This window comes from Hibiscus syriacus, unplaced genomic scaffold (assembly GCF_006381635.1).
Source record: "Hibiscus syriacus cultivar Baekdansim isolate YM2019G1 unplaced genomic scaffold, ASM638163v2 tig00111276_pilon, whole genome shotgun sequence".
NCBI classification, from domain to species: domain Eukaryota; kingdom Viridiplantae; phylum Streptophyta; class Magnoliopsida; order Malvales; family Malvaceae; genus Hibiscus; species Hibiscus syriacus.
Window position 1 is genome coordinate 877232 of NW_024063043.1, and position 23609 is coordinate 900840.

At 33.5% G+C, this 23609-nt stretch overlaps 1 pseudogene; it reads right to left on the minus strand.

Moving 5' to 3' along the window:
• LOC120157840 overlaps window positions 1-23262 on the minus strand; it is a 37177-nt pseudogene extending 13915 nt beyond the window's left edge.
• Between the last annotated feature and the right edge of the window lie 347 nt (window positions 23263-23609).

The following is a 23609-nucleotide window of genomic DNA, read 5'->3' on the forward strand; positions in this document are numbered from 1 at the left end:
TGCCCTCTGTCTTTCTTGCTTTCAAAACATCTGATATAGGTGTTTGAGGTGTCTTAAGTGTTGTATTTGCCCCATTCCTTCATAAACCTATAGGTCAGTCTCGAATTACTTCTTCTTAGCTTTGTATTTTTCCTTTTCAATACCATCAATAGTGTGAACTTCACTTACTTTGATCCTAACTTTAGTTTGGGGATTAACTCCCATTTGTTTGATCAAAATGGATTGATACATCCATTTCTATAAATCCATGAGTTACAAGATCTTGGATTCATCTTTTGAAGTTACCGTAATTCTCAATATAATGTCCTTGAATTTCAGCATGATATTCACAAAAGACTTTCTCATTATACCAACTTGGGTATGGAGGCAACAAAAGTTTAGCTAGACATGGAGCAATAAGTTGGGCTTGAAGTAACCTGGGATATAACTTGCTACACGAAACTAAAGGAAAATTGGGTAGAAGTTCTTTTAACTTCATTGTTTCTTTGCAATTATTTACTTAGTTTTCTTGAAGACCCTCAAGATGTTTGCTTTAAATGTTTGACTCTTGACCAGCATTATAAGAAAGACAATGATTTGAAGATTTATCTTCCTTGACTAACTTTGAATTTCTGAGGAGCTTAGGTTTCCCTTCTTCAAAACATAACAACCCTTATGCTATAAGATCTTGGACTTTTAATCTAAGAATTATGCAATTTTCCGTAGAGTACTGAAATATCCAGAATGATAATTGCATGAATTTTTTATATCTTGATACTCCGGGCGCAAGTAAGTACTATAAGAAATGGGTGTCACAAGACCACTTTCAAATAGAAAGGGTAACAAGTCTGAATGTGAGATTAGAATTGGAATAAGATGTGTTTTCCTTTTTTTTCCTTCTTGCTCTTTTTAGCGTTCTTCAATGGCATTTGATTCTCTTCCATGCTTCTTTTTTTTTATGACAACTCAACTGATTCTTGGATTTGTATTGGATTTCCACATTTTTCTACAAGTTCCTGATCATTTATCTTCCTTGCCTTGGTTACAATACCAGCGTTTATAATCTTATCCAAATTCTTTGTAATTAGATCCTCTAAGGGTTTTTCTCAATGAATCATGATATTCATCATGTCCATTAACTTGATCATTTGTTCTCTTGACTCATTCTGGAACTTTTTTGCTTGATCAATCATCTTCTGTTGGGTTTTTACCAGTTGTATTTGAATTTTCTCGATACCGCTCACTTGTGTTGATATTTCATTCATTGCTTTCAATCTTTTAAAGACTTGCCCCGAATGACTTGAATGAAATTTCAAAATTGATTCATAAAATCCTTCATAAATTACTCTCATTTTTCATGATTGACACATGTTAAAAGACCATGCAAAATATAAACATAAATGCACAAATAAAAATGCAAATACAAATGCATACATGAATGAAAAAGGTATGTGTAAAACCCCCAACCCGTATCCGACCTGGATCCGAGTCAGAGGTATCACATTGACTTTTCAAAACTTTTGCTTGTACAAAATTAGTGAATAATTTAAAACTTTTATAATATATAACTTATTCAAAACGTTTACAAAACTATTCAGAGCTAATACAATACATTATTTTGAATACATGCCAACTAAAACTTTAGTTGTTAACATACATATTATTCATCTTTCTTCTGATCTGACCTTCGGTAAGGAGAACTGACCTGTCTTGCTCCACATTGCTCTTTACTATTCTCACTTCTGTAACCTACGTGTGAAACAATCACACGCTAAGTCTATGACTTAGTGAGGCAATAAACATATAATGTAAACATTTACTAGTAATCATTTCTTACAACTCATATACTGTTATATGTAACAAATACATACATACATACATATATGTCATTATCATTCATATCTCTTATCTCATGTTCCTATGATCTTTTATGCCCATATTATATATCTGATAGACTTGTTATTATATCATCATGTCAATCAATTATACTCATTCACATATACCTTAACATGTACTCACGTATACCATATAACATATATATATATATATATATATATATATATATATATATATATATATATATATATATATATCATGTCATGTAAAACATATATCCTATCGTAAATCAAATACACACAAGCAACTATATCATCATCTTCATTCTTATCACTATCATTGATTCCTTTTATCATATAATCTTATAATTACCATTTGTTCCATCATATATCACACATAACATTTCATAAGGAAACAAACATATCATCATATCCAGTTTATTAATATTATCTCTTTATTAGCCCATGGTAAACATGTGAGAACTGTAGATACGTGAGTCTATTGAGGTTGTGCACCAATATGCTATCACCACAGCTCGTATAAATGTCCCGAATGGCCTATCCAGAGGTCACAAAGACCCCGACAACTATCCAGAGGTCATAAAGAACCTCGGTAACTATCCATAGGTCCCAAAGAACCTAGGTAAATTATCCATATGTCTCGAAAGACGTAGGTAAACCCTCGACTCTTGGCATGCCAACTATACCCCTAGCTCTCATATCACATAACATGGGCATTATCATTTATAACATTTCATATCACTTGTTATTTCTCTTCTATCACATACCACATGTATGTGTAACCATATATCTCATATCATATCACATGTATCACAAGTGCATGTATTCACGTAGATCGTTTCATATGACTTATACCATTTCTCATTTGTTCATATAACTTGCATGCCACATCATGTAACATATAACACATAATCATATAGGCTCACGGTTTTATCACCTATCATGTTATTTCACATATACACTTTTATATCATATAAAACTCATATATATCATGTCACATATAATAACATATGACACATATACCCATAACTTCATATCACATACTTATATTAATTCACACTTAGTCACATGGGTCATTTCTCATAACATATATCACATCACATATGTTCATAGGTATATCCCATAACATATAAAATAACATATAAACTTATATATGTATTCATGTGTATACTTTCATCTAGCCTATATATCAATGTCATATAACTTATCTCATAACTTATTTGATATTCCTATATATTCTCATCTTATAACTTATATTACCTATGCATATAACTTTATGACTTATTATCAAGTTCTCAATTAATGTTCCTATATGGTTCCATCTTTATCATATAACCTATGAGCTATTCTTATATTACCCTATGTCAACCATACTTTGTTTATCTCACTTTTCATATCATTCATTTATCATATATATGTCACTTTGCTTATAACACTTCTCTGGTTTTCATATGACATGTTAATCATTATCATCTCTTATTCTCATATAATTCCATATAGTCACTTTATCACTTATCACATAGTTTACATCCTATGATCATAGAATCATATCAATAACACATATACTCATGCACACATATAAATCATAACAAACAAATACCTCTATGAATTCATGCATTTTGCTATTGGAAATAGACTTATCATAAGTCTTATTTTCTATTTAACATCATATACTAAATAATGTGCACTCACCTTGGCCTCACTAAGTTTCAATCCACTTTATGATTTCCTCTCTTTCGATCGAATCTTAACTTGATACACAACCTGGAACTTGTTCGTGTTCGATATCTACATAATTATACATTGATACATATCAGTATCCCATTGTTATAATATAATCTATCATTTCTTAGACCAGAAGAAATGTCTATTTCAATTTCCCCTTGAAGTGCATCGATGCATGCTACTGTGCATCGATGCATTCTTTAACATGTGCATCGATGCACTACCCATGCATCGATACACAAATTACCTTTGATGTTTTCATTTTAAAGGGATACATCGATGTACTCCTTATGCATCGATGCACCATTTGCATTCGATGTTTCTTCTTTAAAGAGTGCATCGATGCACATTGAATGTGCATCGATACACCTTGCCCAGAATTTATATTTTAAGCCTGAAAATCCATTTAATATAACTCAAATGCTTCATATTTCACCCCTTTTCATATTCCTTACTTACATATACATATTTGCCCTCATTTCTACTTAATAATCACTTATTTAACCTCCATATCCTATTCTCCTTAAGAAATTCAAGAATCATACCCAAATTTTAACATGTTACAAATCCAATTCTAATACTTCATACATGTTAATTATATTGATGACAAGTCAAATTCACTCTAAAACCTCATTAAAGAACCCTCTTTCAAGATTTCACTTATTCCTCTCTTTTCTTTAATCCCATCTATTCTCTTCATCTTATTGTTTCAAGATAATTTAAGCTCTTCTTATGCTTAATTATCACCTAATAATCAAAACTTAACCTTAAATTTCAGCCAATAATCAACAAATAAAGAAACTCACCTTTGCCTAGTTTGGGCACGTTGGAGAAGAAGAAAACAAGTGAAGAAGAAAAGAGTTTTCATCTTCCTCTCCCCCACGTGTTAATCTCCTAATAAAGGGGATAAAATATCTTTCCTTGTCAATTGACCATTTTACCCTTTACTTCATTTAATAATTACCAACAACTTTTATGATTTATTTCCAAATAAATCATTGAACTAATCCATGGTTCTACTCTAGTCACCAAATTATGAAACTTTACAATTTGATCACTAACCCGTTATTGAGGATGTTACAGTATGATTTAAGAGTGATCGTCTTAAAACAACTTTCATTGAACACAAAAGTTTTGATACAAGACTTTACATATAAGGGATAACTTTCACTCCTAACTTCTCTATCTCCTTAAAAAGCCAATTTAATTTCCATTTGTGCTCCAGAGTCGAGTTGTCCATCTGTTTCAATTCCCTTGTAAAACCACATAAGTCTACCAGCTTGTGGGCTACATTGATTTCTTGGATAGAGACTGTCTTCATGTCATTGTCTTTTTCCTGAATCTTACCTGCTTTCTCCTGAAGTTGTAGATAATATTGCTCATTTTCTTTAATAAGAGAGCCTTTGTGTTCAATAAGTTCTTGTACAAGATCTCCATAGTCTTCTACCATCTTGTGGGCTACATTGATTGCTTGGATAGAGATTGTCTTCATGTCATTGTCTTTTTCCTGAATCTTATCTGCTATCTCCTGAAGTTGTAGACAATATTTCTCATTTTCTTTAATAAGAGAGCCTTTGTGTTCAAGAAGTTCTTGTACAAGATCTTCATAGTCTTCTACCATATTTGTTAATGTATGGTTCATGGCTCTAGTGGATTCTAGTTTAGCATTAATTTCACGTTGGTAGAATTGATAAGAAGTTTCTATATTGGCTATAGTCTTTTTCAATATCTGATTTTCATCTTGACATTTTCCAAAATTGATAATGGTTGTATTGTACATTTATTCTGCAATTTGTAAATCATAGGAAAATTTCCTTGCTTGTTCTTCATGTATCTTTTCATTTTTTTCTCCATTGCTCAGCATCATTTTTCAGTTTAATGATCCCTATTATCCATTCTTCTGGGGTATTTCCTAGGCCAGCATTTTCAAAGGCTTGAATGATTCTTCGAAAATCATTAAGCATGGCTTAAACTTCCGTGCTTAATTTATTGTTTTCATTTTTCCAAAAACAGACTTGAGCTTCATAAAAACTTTTTCCTTTCTGAATGCTTCTATTGATGCTCTTACCATAAAATGCTTTTGGTACAAATCTAACAGGATCTTTGGGTACATAGCTTTCAACTTTTTTGAGAGCTTCTTCAAGATACCAGTTTTTAGCTGCATTATAGTTCACTTGGTCATAAGACCCTTTATCTATAATGAAAACAATCGATGACCACTCTTGAATCAAAACTTTTGATTATGCCATGATTATGCAATGCAATCAAAAGAAATTAATATAAACAAGTTAGAGCAAAATGAAATGTATTTACAGAAAAATAAAAAATGATTAGTATCAATCAATGGAAAGAAATGATCTTATTTATCATAGTATATATATATCCTAACCTCATGTTTTCTAGTTCCATGCTTTGTTTGGTAAAATAACCTAACATCATGATCTCTAGTTCGCTTGCATTTATTAGAAAAGTAAAGTAATGCTAAGTAAATTAAAAATACTAACATGCTTTCCTCGTGTACTAACCTTACGAGACTCACTTGGGTTAGGCTTCACCTAAACTTAAGTTCTAGGTCCACTATATGCTGAGTGTAGGCTCTAAGGTAAGAAGATTCAACAAATTGTCCTTTGTTGGTGCCCCATTAGACTGCTAAGCCCTCAATCATGGTCCATTACAGATTTTCATATTGAGTTCAATTCGAAGGAACACACTTCTTTATGTCCATACGGAGGTGAAAACCACACGTGGAACATAAGGTGTGAGCTCAAGGAATGGTCCCCTATCCCATATAGAGGTGAAAACCATACAAGGGAGCAGTTTCTCATTCAAGCTAAACATGATAAAAACGGGGTTTTAGCTCATGTCATGAAATACAGTGCATAGTGGGTGAGGAAAAGCATAAACAAATAAAATAATATACACCATGTAAATTTATTCTAAAAACTTTAATTAAATTTGTAAACATAAAAAACAAGTTAGTATAATTATTAAAATAATTAAAAGATTAAAACAAAATTAACACAAATTTATAATGTTATTGCAAAGACAATTAATTAATAAATTGGTGGATTGACTCTCTTTAAAAATATCCCAAGCAGAGTCGCCAAGCTGTCGAGTCGTTTCTCTGCTTGGTGACAAAAAAAACAAATAGTATACCAAAGTGTAACTGTCTCGAAAAAGTAAGTGTTTTTTCTTTCTTGAATCAGCTAAAACACCATTTTGAGGAGTCGCCGCCAATCATTTATTAAGCTATGATTGGTCACCAAAATGTTATGTCATTTTAATAAATTTCCTGAGAATAATATTAAATTAACACAACAAGGGTCTGCTTACCAGAAAATGAGTTCGGGAGTCAGTTACGTGTAGGGAATGATTAGCACTCCCACAACACCCAAAATTGGTACAGGTCTTTATTAATTAATGTCTTTGTAATAAAATAAATAAATTTGTATTGAATTTTAATTTATAATCATATCGACAAAATATTAGGCATATTATTTTATACCAACAATTATTTAAAATATCTTCCTAATCAGTTAAGGAGATATTTTACAATTCATTGTATAAAATAAAATAACCCAAATTTATGTAATACACTTAATGATTAAAACTTGAAAATATAAAAAATACTAGGTTACTAGTGCAAATATTATGTATTTTAGGTACTAAAATAAGAATAAAATAATATTAAAAATTAAAGATATCAAAATATGGTGATTAAATTGTAAAATAACAAAAGTAACATCACTAAATCGAAATATTATAAAAAATAGGTACTAGTAATGTAATTTAACCAAATTATTAATACGGGATTAAAATATAAATTACTAAAATAATAGGGACTCAAATAAATATTTACCATAAATATATATAAGTATACTGACAATGACTAAAATATAACAAAACAAAATGTGAAAACTGAATTGAAATATGCAAAAACCTGATTTCGGGACCAAAATGAAAGGTTTACAAATTACAGAGACCATATGAGAGGTTTACCCATCTTCGAATTACACAACAACCCCTTCCCCAAAACGACGCTGTATGGGAGAGGGTATAAATAGGCCCTAACTCGGCTATTAAGGCAATTTCCCTCATTTATCTCAAAATGTTTCTCTCTCAACTCTCTCTAAAATTCCCTCATCTGATGGACTTCATTCCCAGCCGCTCGCCTATCGGAGCAGCCTATCGCCGGCACCGATAGCCGCCGCCAACCACCACCCACGATGGCCGAAAATTTGTAAACTCTCTAAAAACGTAGATCGTAGCACCCCTACCTGAATCCAAGCATTTTCTTTGCTAAAAGTTGGTAAATTGGCCTAGATCTACAAGTTTACCTTCGGCTTGTCAACTTTTCGGCGACGTTGAGGACTCCTCAGTAAGTTTCTCTTTATTTTCTTTTCGGTTTGTTGCTGGCTATTGGTTGCTCGTACCTCGTTTCAACCTTACTATCTGTTTTTGTCTTTGTTTTTCTCTCGTTCTCCCACTGTTTTCTTTCTCTCTCATCTGTCTCTCTATTTTTCGTATAAATATTTGTTTTCTTCCTCTTGCTTGTAGGTTTGGCCTTTTATAGGCCTCAGAAACTCGGCCGAAATGATGATATTTTGGTCAGTCACCGGACCTACGGTGGTGAATCACCATAGACCGATGTATTGTGCGGTCCTTATTACTCTTCTGGAGCCTTCAGGAGAGGTATAGTGAGGCAGTAGAGGCATGTCAATTGTGGGTTGGCCGAAATAGGCCCTATGGTGTAATGAAACCCTAGGGTTTCTGCTGGATGATCTGTGGATCGTTGATATACGACTTGATTAGACGATTGAGAGCTGCTAGCAACGCTAGAGAAGCAAGGAAAACCCTAGCTGCATTCAGTCCAATTTGGGCCTGTTGGGCTTCGGTTGATCTGGGTTTAGCTTGGATATGCTTAGGTTTGGTTGTAATCGAGCCTGGATCTTGCTTTGTAATTGGGCCTTCAGGTCTTGTAATAAATTAATAGTAACAGATAATCGTATATTAATATAATAAATATATTACATAAAAACGACACTCGGACGAAAACAAGTGTCGACAGAAATCTTATGAAATACCCAAATGGGAAAAGATGTACAAAAAACCCAGAACTTTACCTAGAAAGCAAAGTCCAGAGATTACGTGTCATATGTGAAATGGAAAACTGACAAAAATGGGGGAAAACGAGGAAAAAAATTGAAATGACTCAACCACTAGACTTATCTGATGTAGAGTCGATTTAAATACACAATGTTATGTTGATGTTAGAGTTTCCCACTTGATTAAGAATTCATATTCTTACTGTTGAAGAGAGCAAGTACATGGAGTTTTAGAGTTGAAGGTTTTTTATAAGAATAGGAGGCCTTGTTAAAAACCCATTCTTAACTATCCATTCCCCCAAAAGGGTGAACAAATAATCAGTGGAAGGAGGAAAAGAGTGTCTCAAATTTTATTAAAATATGGGTTTGAATACCCAATGTTATAACTGACATATTACAATAATACCCCTACAATGGCTGAAGTTATGGGAAATGAAGAGAGTGACTGTTGGCTGAGGATGTGGGAAAGAGGTGAACGACTGAATGGTTTGGGGAAAGAACAGTTGTCGACTGAGGATATGGAAAGGGGAAAGGAGCAGTTGTCGTTAATTATTGAATCATTCAAAAAAAAAATTGATTCAAACTCGAATAGCTTGTAAATACCAATATCTCATTTACACCCCTAAGTGAAACTTATCAATGCCATATAGAGCCAAAAAAATTCACAAATATGAACACATTTGTTACATCATTCCTATCATTTTCAGATAGATTACCCCTATGAGAACCTCACTATGCATTATTACAAGATCATGTCAAGCTAGAATGTGTACCTATAAAGAATAAAGAAAGAGAGAGAGAGAGAGAGAGAGGGAGAGGGGAGGGAGAATTGTTTTCCTTTTTATATCGTGCTTCTAATGGTCAATAAAACATAAATTTGCAGGTATTAAATCCCCCCATTCAGGAGATAGACAATCAATGAAATTATCATAAACCTGAAAATCAACTATAAAGAAATTACCATGGTTGAATCTTACATGGTAGGCTCTCGGAAAAGTTATAACAAATTCACTAGGATTCTGTATTAACCTGAAGAAACAACAGAATAAACATAAGTATTACTTCAAATGTTCGGAAGAAAGCGCCAAAAGGCAGACTCGACAAGCCTCAAAAGTTCTTTGATATTGGGATGTTAACATCCTCACACCTGCAAGTTCAATATCATTATGGGATGAAGGGAGATTAGAGATACAATTAAAAGAATAACATCAACTCACCTACAACAAGGAATGCCAGATGCAACAATCAACTCAGGTAATAAAAGAGTTGTCTTCTCACCCACTAATGACAGAGCAACTGGCAAGAAAGGATACAGAAACTGAGTTACAAGAAATGCATAAAAGTTGCAATAATTAACTAAGTCTGATGGATGTCAAATGTTCCAGTCCAGGGAGGAAAAGTCTAAAACATCCTATGTAACACCCCCAACCCGTATCCGACCAGGATACGAGTCTGAAGTGTCACATTGACTTTTCGAAAATTTATTCGTATAAAATAGTGAGTAATTTAAAAACTTTTATAACATTTAAATTATTCAAAACATTTACAAAATTATTCAGAGCTTATACAATATATTCTTTTGATTACATGCCAACTAGAACTTTATATACAAAAATACATATTATTCACCTCTCTTCTGATCTGACATTCGGTAAGGAGAACTGGCCTGTCTTGTTCCTCTTTACTTTTCTTTTCGCTTTCCAAACCTACGTGTGAAACAATCATACGCTAAGTTGATGACTTAGTGAGGCATATAAAATATATAATATTTCATATAACATAAAGCATACATAAACATATACCATCATTATCATTAAGAAACACACATAACATCATATGGTTCATGTAACACATTTCAAACCACTTATAAACCCATCATATGCATATCACATTCAGTATGCTTGTTTAATCAATTTAATCAGCCCATGTACACTAGTGAGAACTTAAGGTATGTGAGTACATTGAGGTTGTGCACACATATGCTGTCACCATAGCTCGATCAGTGTCCCGAAGGACCAGTCCATAGATTCCAAAGAACCTAGGTAATCAGTCCATATGTCCCGAAGAACATAGGTAAACAGTCAATATGTCCCGAAGAACATAGGTAAACAGTCCATATGTCCCGAAGAACATAGGTAAACAATCCATATGTCCCAAAGAACATAGGTAAACCCTCGACCCTTGGCATGCCAACTATACCCCTAGCTCTCATATCACATAACATGGGCATTATCATTTATAACAGTTCACATTACTTATTCATATTCTTTCTCTTATAAACACATATCTTTTCTTTTCAGTCACATATCACATGTACGTGTAATCATTGATCTCATAATCACATGTTCATTCTCTTCTGTCACATACCACATGTATGTGTAAACATATATCTAATATCATATGTTGCACGTAATCACATAGATCATATCGTATAGCTTCTTTCACATATACATGTAATCACTTAGTCTATTTTCATGTAATTTTTTTCACTTCTCATATGATTTTATATTCATATCTCACATAGCTCATATCACCTTGCATTGTTTCATATAAACATAGATGTCATATCCTGTTCACATATATTTTCTATATAACTCATATATCTCATAGTTCTTTCACATAGCTCACTATCATATTTTCATATCATATATCTTATAATAGATTCTTATATCATCATTTGTTTCCTTTCTACCTATTCCTAATCACATAACATATACAAAGCATATCATTATCTTTAGTCATGCATATATACAATCAATGTAATACAGATAATCACATATAATTATAACAACACATAATCATGACTTCATACATATTACTCTAGGAAATAGACTCATCGCAAGTCTTATTTCTATTAAACACTACATATCACTAGTATGCACTCACCTTGGTCTCACTAGTCAATTCCCATCTCTTATCTTTTCCTTGATCGATCTTACTTGTCAAATGTTCCGGAATTGCTTTACGCGCAAAATCTACATAAATGTACATTTTGAGGCAATCATTAGATACCTACACCTTGTAATTGGATACTAACAACTTAAACAAACTTATTAAATCAATATTCACATTTTTCCTTTAGGGGGAATCAGTTCCCTACTAAGGGGGTATCGATTCCCTCATGACATTCTGGAAATTTTTGTTCGTTTGAAGGGGTATCGGTTCCCCTTGAATGGGTACCGATTCCCCTTGCCCAGAAATCATATTTTTAGCTCGAAAATCACTTCATTTTCAGCTCAACACTTCATACTTCACTCCCTTTAATATTCCTAATTTTCATACACATACTTAAACTCATTTCTACTCCATAATCACTTCTTTAAACTCAAAATTCTATCATTTACATGTCATTCAAGAATCAGACTAAATTTCCAACATGTTCTAAAACCCATTCTATCACTTCATATCTCTTAATTTAACCATTGACAAGTCAAATTTAACTTCCAATTTAAGAAATAAACTTTATTCCAAGATTTCATTTGTAAACTCTAAATCTTTAATCTCTCCTAACTCCACCATCCTTTGCTTTTAAGATGATTTAAGCTTTCATTAAGCTTAGTTATCATCTAATAATTAAAACCCAACCTTAAAAATCAACAATTCAATTATAAACAAAGAAACTTACCTTTGGCTCTTGGCTTCCACGTGAAGAAGAAGAAGAAAGGAGAATAGAACTCTGGAGAATTCTCTCCCTTTCCACGTGCATTTATCCTTACCAATCCCATTTTTAATTCATTTCTTGGTCAATTGACCCTTTTGCCCTTTATTTCCTTTAATAATTACTAAATAACCTTCATCATATATATCCAATAATCATTGAACTATTTCATTCTTATACTTTAGTCACCAAATTCTGAAACTTTACAATTTGGTCACTAACCCGGTATTGCGGATGTTACAAATCTCCCCTCCTTTTTAAGAAAATTCGTCCTCGAATTTTCACTGGACATCTTGATAGAAACATATCTTCTAAAGTTCTCATGTTGCTTCATTTAATTAATCTTTCTTGTCATCATCAGAAACTTACTTTTCAATCCTTTAGCTTTTCAATTACTATTTTCCTTTATATATATATATATATATATATATATATATATTCATATCATGTCACTTATCATTTAAACAGCAACCAGTAACTTCAATCCATTTTCATCAATCAACAACCTAAATCCATCTCTAACCAAATTCATTTTCCATCATCATTTAACCAAAACACGACCTTAAATCTTCTTTAAATATGATTCAACATACCCTTTTAAAGAATCTATTCACATAACCTTACACACTTTTCTTACTTCTATATCAAAATTATCATCTACATTTCATATAACCTTTATCGTATTTGATCCTTTAACTTAATCCCTTTTCATTTCTTTATTCCATTCTTCCTTTATTTTCCTAATTTTCATACACATACTTAAACTCATTTCTACTCCATAATCACTTCTTTAAACTCAAAATTCTATCATTTACATGTCATTCAAGAATCAGACTAAATTTCCAACATGTTCTAAAACCCATTCTATCACTTCATATCTCTTAATTTAACCATTGACAAGTCAAATTTAACTTCCAATTTAAGAAATAAACTTTATTCCAAGATTTCATTTGTAAACTCTAAATCTTTAATCTCTCCTAACTCCACCATCCTTTGCTTTTAAGATGATTTAAGCTTTCATTAAGCTTAGTTATCATCTAATAATTAAAACCCAACCTTAAAAATCAACAATTCAATTATAAACAAAGAAACTTACCTTTGGCTCTTGGCTTCCACGTGAAGAAGAAGAAGAAAGGAGAATAGAACTCTGGAGAATTCTCTCCCTTTCCACGTGCATTTATCCTTACCAATCCTATTTTTAATTCATTTCTAGGTCAATTGACCCTTTTGCCCTTTATTTCCTTTAATAATTACTAAATAACCTTCATCATATATATCCAATAATCATTGAACTATTTCATTCTTATACTTTAGTCACCAAATTCTGAAACTTTACAATTTGGTCACTAACCCGGTATTGCGGATGTTACAAATCTCCCCTCCTTTTTAAGAAAATTCGTCCTCGAATTTTCACTGGACATCTTGATAGAAACATATCTTCTAAAGTTCTCATGTTGCTTCATTTAATTAATCTTTCTTGTCATCATCAGAAACTTACTTTTAAATCCTTTAGCTTTTCAATTACTATTTTCCTTTATATATATATATATATATATATATATATTCATATCATGTCACTTATCATTTAAATAGCAACCAGTAACTTCAATCCATTTTCATCAATCAACAACCTAAATCCATCTCTAACCAAATTCATTTTCCATCATCATTTAACCAAAACACGACCTTAAATCTTCTTTAAATATGATTCAACATACCCTTTTAAAGAATCTATTCACATAACCTTACACACTTTTCATACTTCTATATCAAAATTATCATCTACATTTCATATAACCTTTATCGTATTTGATCCTTTAACTTAATCCCTTTTCATTTCTTTATTCCATTCTTCCTTTATTTATTCCTTATACACAAATCATATCTTTCCTTTCATGTTCACATACTCTTGTCTTATCACCTATATTCATCTCTGTGTAACAATCTTCATTGCATCCTCATAACTTTGATATCCCTATTTCTTATACCGAACTTTATTCTTTATCATCTCTTGTATTTGTATTTTCTTCTTTAAAGCCACTTTTTAAAACATACCAATGCTTATCTCTTTGCCTACATCATATATGTATGATCAAGATACATAACCACATCCAGATTCATATCATATTTGATTAACTCCACTTTATCTTTCCTCCAATCTTATAACTCTAGCACCTTTACTCTGACAGCTAGATAATAACTTTTGTTCAATCTAGGGCACAAGCCCTATTATACCAATCATATACATCCTTTCCAATCTAAATTATCTCAAAATTCGCTTACTCAACTTATCAAATTCACCTCTATTCTCATACATCCTGAAATTTCTTTTGCTCAAACTCAACATTCTGACTTCATGTCTCCTATAATCTGATCATCGATATACACATTCTCAAACTCTTCTTATTAATCCTCAGCTTTACTCAAATATACAAATTCTTACTTCCTTTTCCTTTACTATACCACATTACTATGATCCAAATATGCAACTTTATCCAGATCCATTTCAGATTTGGTTATCATATCCTGACAATATCTTATAATCTTATAATTCCAGTACATTTTTATCACATACTTTGGTTAGCCAACTCTAACTCTTTCCATCTTAACTGCAAACCCTTATCATAAACATACTCTTGTTTATGCTCAATACTATCACTTCATTTCAAACTCATAAGCTCTGACTTTATACATCTTATACACTTGTCACTGATGCACTTATCCTTGAGTTCTTCTATAAGTACTCACCACGTCATTAGATATTTTTAACATTCTTATGGTGACACTCGTTCACCATATTCCATCTTATCCACATAATAACAAAACTACTCTATATTGTGTTTCCGATTCAAAATAATGAAAACTTTCTATCATTATTCAGATATGATTTCAGCTTTCTGAAATCAACTTTTGATCTTACTAGGCATTTCCTGAGGTGTCCGCTCTTCATCCTGCCTGGCCAGGGCAGGTGAATATCTATCACAATTAGGAATATCACCTTTCACTTACTTCAAAATTATCACGATCGGATTTCTACTGTATTAAACTATTCTTAAGAAATGACCATCCAGCTCAGTTGGTAGAGCACGAGGTTCTAAACCTTGAGGTCGTGGGATCAAGTCCCACGGAGGGCATTTCATAATTTGGAGGTCTCCTACGGAAGCTGCTCTCAACCTGGTGTTGGGGGCAGCCTACTATCTTACCTCCCCCTTACCCCATACATATGGGAAAAAAGGGACAACCATTTTTGGACTTTGGTTTATGCCGAGAATCGGCTAAACCTTAGCTCTGATACCATTAAATGTAACACCCCCAACCCGTATCCGACCAGAATACGAGTCTGAAGTGTCATATTGACTTTTCAAAAATTTATTCGTATAAAATAGTGAGTAATTTAAAAACTTTTATAACATTTAAATTATTCAAAACATTTACAAAATTATTCAGAGCTTATACAATATATTCTTTTGATTACATGCCAACTAGAACTTTATATACAAAAAATACATATTATTCACCTCTCTTCTGATCTGACATTCGGTAAGGAGAACTGACATGTCTTGTTCCTCTTTACTTTTCTTTTCCCTTTCCAAACCTACGTGTGAAACAATCACACGCTAAGTCGATGACTTAGTGAGGCATATAAAACATATATATTTCATATAACATAAAGCATACATAAACATATACCATCATTATCATTAAGAAACACACATAACATCATATGGTTCATGTAACACATTTCAAACCACTTATAAACCCATCATATGCATATCACATTCAGTATGCTTGTTTAATCAATTTAATCAGCCCATGTACACTAGTGAGAACTTAAGGTATGTGAGTACATTGAGGTTGTGCACACATATGCTGTCACCACAGCTCGATCAGTGTCCCGAAGGACCAGTCCATAGATTCCAAAGAACCTAGGTAATCAGTCCATATGTCCCGAAGAACATAGGTAAACAGTCAATATGTCCCGAAGAACATAGGTAAACAGTCCATATGTCCCGAAGAACATAGGTAAACAATCCATATGTCCCAAAGAACATAGGTAAACAGTTCATATGTCCCGAAGAACATAGGTAAACCCTCGACCCTTGGTATGCCAACTATACCCCTAGCTCTCATATCACATAACATGGGCATTATCATTTATAACAGTTCACATTACTTATTCATATTCTTTCTCTTATAAACACATATCTTTTCTTTTCAGTCACGTATCACATGTACGTGTAATCATTGATCTCATAATCACATGTTCCTTCTCTTCTGTCACATACCACATGTATGTGTAAACATATATCTAATATCATATGTTGGATGTAATCATATAGATCGTATCATATAGCTTCTTTCACATATACATGTAATCACTTAGTCTATTTTCATGTAATTCTTTTCACTTCTCATATGATTTTATATTCATATCTCACATAGCTCATATCACCTTGCATTGTTTCATATAAACATAGATGTCATATCTTGTTCACATATATTTTCTATATAACTCATATATCTCATAGTTCTTTCACATAGCTCACTATCATATTTTCATATCATATATCTTATAATAGATTCTTATATCATTATTTGTTTCCTTTCTACCTATTCCTAATCACATAACATATACAAAGCATATCATTATCTTTAGTCATGAATACATACAATCAATGTAATACAGATAATCACATATAATTATAACAACACATAATCATGTCCATGACTTCATACATATTACTCTAGGAAATAGACTCATCGTAAGTCTTATTTCCATTAAACACTACATATCACTAGTATGCACTCACCTTGGTCTCACTAGTCAATTCCCATCTCTTATCTTTCCCTTGATCGATCTTACTTGTCAAATGTTCCGGAATTGCTTTACGCGCAGAATCTACATAAATGTACATTTTGAGGCAATCATTAGATACCTACACCTTGTAATTGGATACTAACAACTTAAACAAACTTATTAAACCAATATTCACATTTTTCCTTTAGGGGGAATCGGTTCCCTACTAAGGGGGTATCGATTCCCTCATGACATTTGGAAATTTTTGTTCGTTTGAAGGGGTATCGGTTCCCCTTGAATGGGTACCGATTCCCCTTGCCCAGAAATCATATTTTTAGCTCGAAAATCACTTCATTTTCAGCTCAACACTTCATACTTCACTCCCTTTAATATTCCTAATTTTCATACACATACTTAAACTCATTTCTACTCCATAATCACTTCTTTAAACTCAAAATTCTATCATTTACATGGCATTCAAGAATCACACTAAATTTCCAACATGTTCTAAAACCCATTCTATCACTTCATATCTCTTAATTTAACCATTGACAAGTCAAATTTAACTTCCAATTTAAGAAATGAACTTTATTCCAAGATTTCATTTGTAAACTCTAAATCTTTAACCTCTCCTAACTCCATCATCCTTTGCTTTTAAGATGATTTAAGCTTTCTTTAAGCTTAGTTATCATCTAATAATTAAAACCCAACCTTAAAAATCAACAATTCAATTATAAACAAAGAAACTTACCTTTGGCTCTTGGCTTCCACGTGAAGAAGAAGAAGAAATGAGAAGAGAACGCTGGAGAATTCTCTCCCTTTCCATGTGCATTTATCCTTACCAATCCCATTTTTAATTCATTTATTGGTCAATTGACCCTTTTGCCCTTTATTTCCTTTAATAATTACTAAATAACCTTCATCATATATATCCAATAATCATTGAACTATTTCATTCTTATACTTTAGTCACCAAATTCTGAAACTTTACAATTTGGTCACTAACTCAGTATTGCGGATGTTACATCCTAGAATTAGCAAAACCACATTTTCATAAGCCTTCATATGTTCTACTAATGGTGAGCGATAAATTGAAGCAATTCCAGATTAGAGAGTCCAACAAAATATTTATTATAATCCATAATCCATGAAATAAAATCATGCAAGCTTTTAAATGCACCCCAATATAATACACAACATATGATGACAAAAATTATCGTACCTAAGCGGTCAATGTTACCACCATAACCCTCACTGTGGATAACTTCCTCAAAAGCAAATGCATGATCTCCAGAAATAGCATACCAAGTCTTTGAAGAGCCAGTTGTCACGGTTGGGAGAGAGGAGGAGAAGCACGAAGTAGCGAAGGACATTAGGGATTCAGAAAATGAATTAGGGATTGAGAAATGCAAATTAGGAATTAAAATATGTAATGGTCAGGTGAGGATATTACCCGAAGAGCTGGAGCAGGTTGGGAAGACTCAAGTAACGCTGGAAAGGGCCAGACCAGTTGGCCAATACCTGCTGAAAAAAAGAAATGAAACAAAACCATTCTGTTATGAGTCTGTTACTGTAAATTCCAGCTGTCATAGCTAGATTCGTAGTACTACAAGTGTAACTAAATAAATTACCTGCTTGTAGAGCATGGGAGGCTTATGAAATGAATGAATGAATGAATTCTCAGCTTTCTTGAATCCCTTTTCTTCTCTTCATTAATCTCAATTCTCTCCATTCTTCGTCTAATTTTCTTCTCTAATCTCCTAGGGTCATAACAATTGGTAATCAGAGCCACCACTCTTGGCAAAGTAATGGATGAATCCTCTGCTATTTCTGTAATTCAAAACTAGATTGATGACTTATCAAAGCTGGTGAAGCAAGATCAGTAGTACCTAGAGATAAGGATTGCAAAAAATAAGGGTTATTTTGAACAGATCCTAAGATTATTGATATGAAAGACGATGTAGCAAGACCAAAACAACCCTAAAACGGAGTCGTTACCTGTGGAAATCGAAGGTACAAATGAAGGGTATCAAGTGTTTGATAAAATGCGAACAAAAGTAATTGATGCAATGTCATCAATCACTAGTACCATGAAGGTAAATTCAAGGCTGCATCAGAACACCAGTCTCGTTCGATCTATTAAACTAATCTCGAGAAAACATCAACAGTTCTGCAAACAAGTTCCTCCAAATGAACCCTACTGTGTTATTCTTGGTGATGTTAGGGATAAGTTGTATCAGACAAGTGAAAGGTTTCGCCAAATGTTATCTCATGGTATCTCTGACATTTCTGATGAAGAAATTTTCACCAACATTGAGCAGTTTCTGGAACCTCTTGAACTATATTATAGATCACTTTGCTCTTGTGGTGACCGGTCAATTGCTAATGGAAGTCTTCTTGACTTCTTAAGGCAAGTTTCAACTTTTGGGTTGTCACTTGTTAGACTTAACAATCGTCAAGAGTCTAACCTCCATACAAATATGTTAGAAGCCATTACCCAACACTTGGAAATCAGTCTCTACCGTGAGTGGTCTGAAGAACAAAGACAGAAATGGCTACTATATGAACTAAGTGGAAAGTGTTCGTTGTTTGGTGTTAATCTTCCTAAAACAGAAGAAATTATTGATGTTTTGGATACATTTAGTGTCTTGGTAGAGCTTCTAGCAGACAACTTTAGAGCATACATCATTTCAATGGCAACTGCCCCTTCAAATGTTCTTGCTGTTGAGCTCCTGCAGCATAAATGCCATGTGAAGCAACCCTTAATAGTTTTTCCACTATTTGAGAAGACAAGTTTGCCTATATCAGTTCAAATTGCTACTTTTACGCCCTTTATAGTTGATTTTTCTCTGGGTAACTCAAATAATTCCAACTATCTAGTTTCATCCGCTTTTAGAGAAAATTGTTCCAAGATGTTTAGGGATGTCAACAAATATGTTAAAATCGATGATCCTTTTTTGTTTTGACTTTTGTTGATGAGATGGAAGATGGTTCAAATTGATAGGAGTTTGAGTGTGCCTAAAAGAGAAATTAGTTTATTCTGTAGACCAATAATTGTTCTGCTCGCTACAAAATGGCGGGTTATATACAGAAATGAATTCCTTCAGGCTATACATATGTGGGGGTTTATAAGTTGCTATACTACACATAGCGAGATTGGTTCTTATGTGTATAACATACTAAAGTAGACTAAATATAACTCTACTTCTCTCGGTAATGGAACTCAGAGGTTGGCTCAAGTATTTGTGAATGACCTTGAGGCATGCTTGGATGGTAGTGAAACTGTAATACAAAATTTTTATGCATCTCTAGTTTCCAAGAAGACAACATTTGATGATATGTTGAAGTCTTACAAAGGATACCTTAGTGCTTATCAGTTTAAGAAGCTACCAATTATGTATGGAGACAAAATGATTTACCACATGGTTGGGAACACAAGTTCCCTTCATATTGTAGATTTCAGTATCCTATATAGTTTTCAGTGGCCTATTTTTATTCAACATCTCTCGAAGAGACCTGGTAGGCCTCCTAAGCTATGCATAACTGGAATCGTGCTTCCCAAATGTGGTTTCCAACCAAAACAAAGGATTGAGGTAACATGTCGTTGCTTGGGAAATTATTGCAAGCTCTTTATTGTTCCATTTCAGTACAAGGCTATGACAGCTCAAAATTGGGAAACTCTTCGCGTAGAGGACATCAGGATTAATAGTAATGAATTCCTTATTGTAATTTTTTTTTCAATTTGAGAATCGGCTTGATGAGACTGCTGAGGTGGGTTGTCTGAGGAATGTCGTACAAGAGTTGAGGTAAGTAAAATAGAAGGCTAGTACTATGGCTGGAAAGCTAGCAGAGGCCTAAACGATAATTGATTATTGTCAGTCTACCAAGACACATATTGAACGAGAGTTGAGGGAAGTAAAGGAAGAGGCTAGCATCCTGGTTGGCAAGTTAACAGAGACCCAACCAACTATGAAATTACTTGAAGACTCATTGGCTATTACAAAGGATGATTTGTCCCAACTTTCAGAAGAGAAAAATGATATAAATCAGAAGTTTTCACAACAGGTTTTAGTTAGGCATGGCAATAAGGTTAGTTTCGATGAGCTAAATTCGTTTGTCAATGAAGTCGACGAAGTGGATTCTGTTGATAGGTATAGAAGGTGGAAGTTTGATAATGATATGTAGTTAGATGCTCGATGTGAGATTCAGAGTGTTGTTGATGTTAATAACCAGAAGTCTTTCCTTACTTTGAATGCACTTAATTAGTTTCATTCCAAGTACTTTGGTGTTAATTGGAGGCAGAAGTTGGAGACTCAAAGAGGTGCGGTTTTGGCTACTGAGTTAAAGAACAATGCGAATACGTTGCATGAATGGACTGCACAAGAGATTTTAGCCAATGCTGAATTGATGAAATTAGGACATGTTTCGAGGGTGCATCCTAGAGATCATTTTATCCATGTGATATTGAGTGTTGTTGGTTACAAGCAATGGCTAATTAGTTGGGATGGACTTTCTTCTTTTACAACTTGGAAGGATTTTGTGGTCTTGCTATCACAAATTCAATACTTTGATCCTTGGGGACAAGGATCGTCTAAAGGGGGAGGAATTGTCACGGTTGAGAGAGAGGAGGAGAAGAACAAAGCAGCGAAGGAAATTGGGGATTCAGAAAATGAATTAGGGATTAAGAAATACGAATTGGGAATTAAAACATATAATGGTCAGGTGAGGATATTACCCGAAGAGCTGGAGCAGGTTGGGAAGACTCAAGTAACGCTGGAAAGGGCCAGACCAGTTGGCCAATACCTGCTGAAAATAAGAAATAAAACAAAACCATTCTGTTATGAGTCTGTTATTGTAAATGCCAGCTGGCATAGCTAGATTCGCAGTACTACAAGTGTAACTAAATAAATTACCTGCTTGTAGAGCATGGGAGGCTTATGAAATGAATGAATGAATTCTCAGCTTTCTTGAATCCCTTTTCTTCTTTTCTTTAATCTCAATTCTCTCCATTCTTCGTCTAATTTTCTTCTCTAATCTCCTAGGGTCATAACACCAGTGTGAAGAAAATTCATGCTATTAAGCTCATGATCTTCAACATGCCATGCAAACCAGCTAAACAACATGCCAAGATAAACCATGGGAGAAGTAACACCAGGAATATCATCAGGCATAAAACGTGTAAGCGAGCAATCACTTGAAGATTCCAAGGACTATTTGAAAGCTTCCAACCAGAGGAATATTCCATATCATTGCCAGTATTTACATTCTTTCTTTTAGAATGAGAATTTCCATCTAATACCATGGTTGACAATGTCGTTGATGACTTGGGTGTTTCTATAAATGAATCTAGGTTAATTTTAGCGGAAGTATATTTAATATCATCCCTGTGTGAGTTATTTACAGTGTCAATCTCATATTTCTTGCATTCAGAGTTTTTCCTCCTGTATGACATCCTCTTCCTCATTCTCCTATAGAAATACATAAATTGACCGTTTAATTCCCCAAAACCTGATATGGGAACATCATTAGCATATTCCACATATACATACTTTTCTGAAGTAGCATTCCAAAATAATGCCTCGATGTGAAATTGTGATACTTCCTTAAGCACACCCAATAAACTCTTGGCCAATGTCTTAGACTTGGATTCAAACTGCTCTAATGTATAAATCTCATCACTTTACCACAGCTGCTTCTACACACAGCGGTGTGGACTATTAGTCACCCCTTTCATTCTCCTCCTACTTTGTCCCAACTCCTGATGTCGAGTCGTAAACACCACCCTCCTTTCCCCCTCATCACCACCATTATCCCCAAAACTTGAAACAGAACCAACATTCACATCACTTCCTAATTCTGGACACTTGGACAACGACTTATACTAATTGTTAAAAACATACTTTTTCGATGGTTTTAGAAATAGTGAAATAATCTTACATATACCATACAAATCATATTCTTTTTTAATCTTTGATATATATGCAATGGGGTCAGCAAACTCAGTATCTGTCGGCCGAAATTCAGGTGCCAACGGTAATCGTTTAAGCCATTTTAGTATTTCCACATTTCCCATTTACAACAAATGACAACATGAACCAATCAAATCATTAACCCTTAACATATATTGCTTATTGATGTTTCAATAACCCAATTTTACAAACCACTAAATAAAATTATTCTAACACGTTTCCCAAGATGAGTTTCTCTCGTTTCTTTTTTTTTTCTTCAGCTGAAACTACATAAAACTCCAAAGTTTTAGGGTAAAAGTTCCAAACTTGTCGCTTGAAAAATATATCAAATAAATTAGGGGGAGAACAAAAACTTGGAGAACCGCCAGAAGCCACTTGAAAATCTCGACACTAGTCTTCAGAAAACGACAAACAATAGGGAGAGGAAGCTAGGTTTTGATCAAGCCATCTGGCGCAAGTTAGCAGGCGAGGGTGGAAAAGTGCTAGCGTACGAGGAGATGTTGATGCATATTGTGTGGA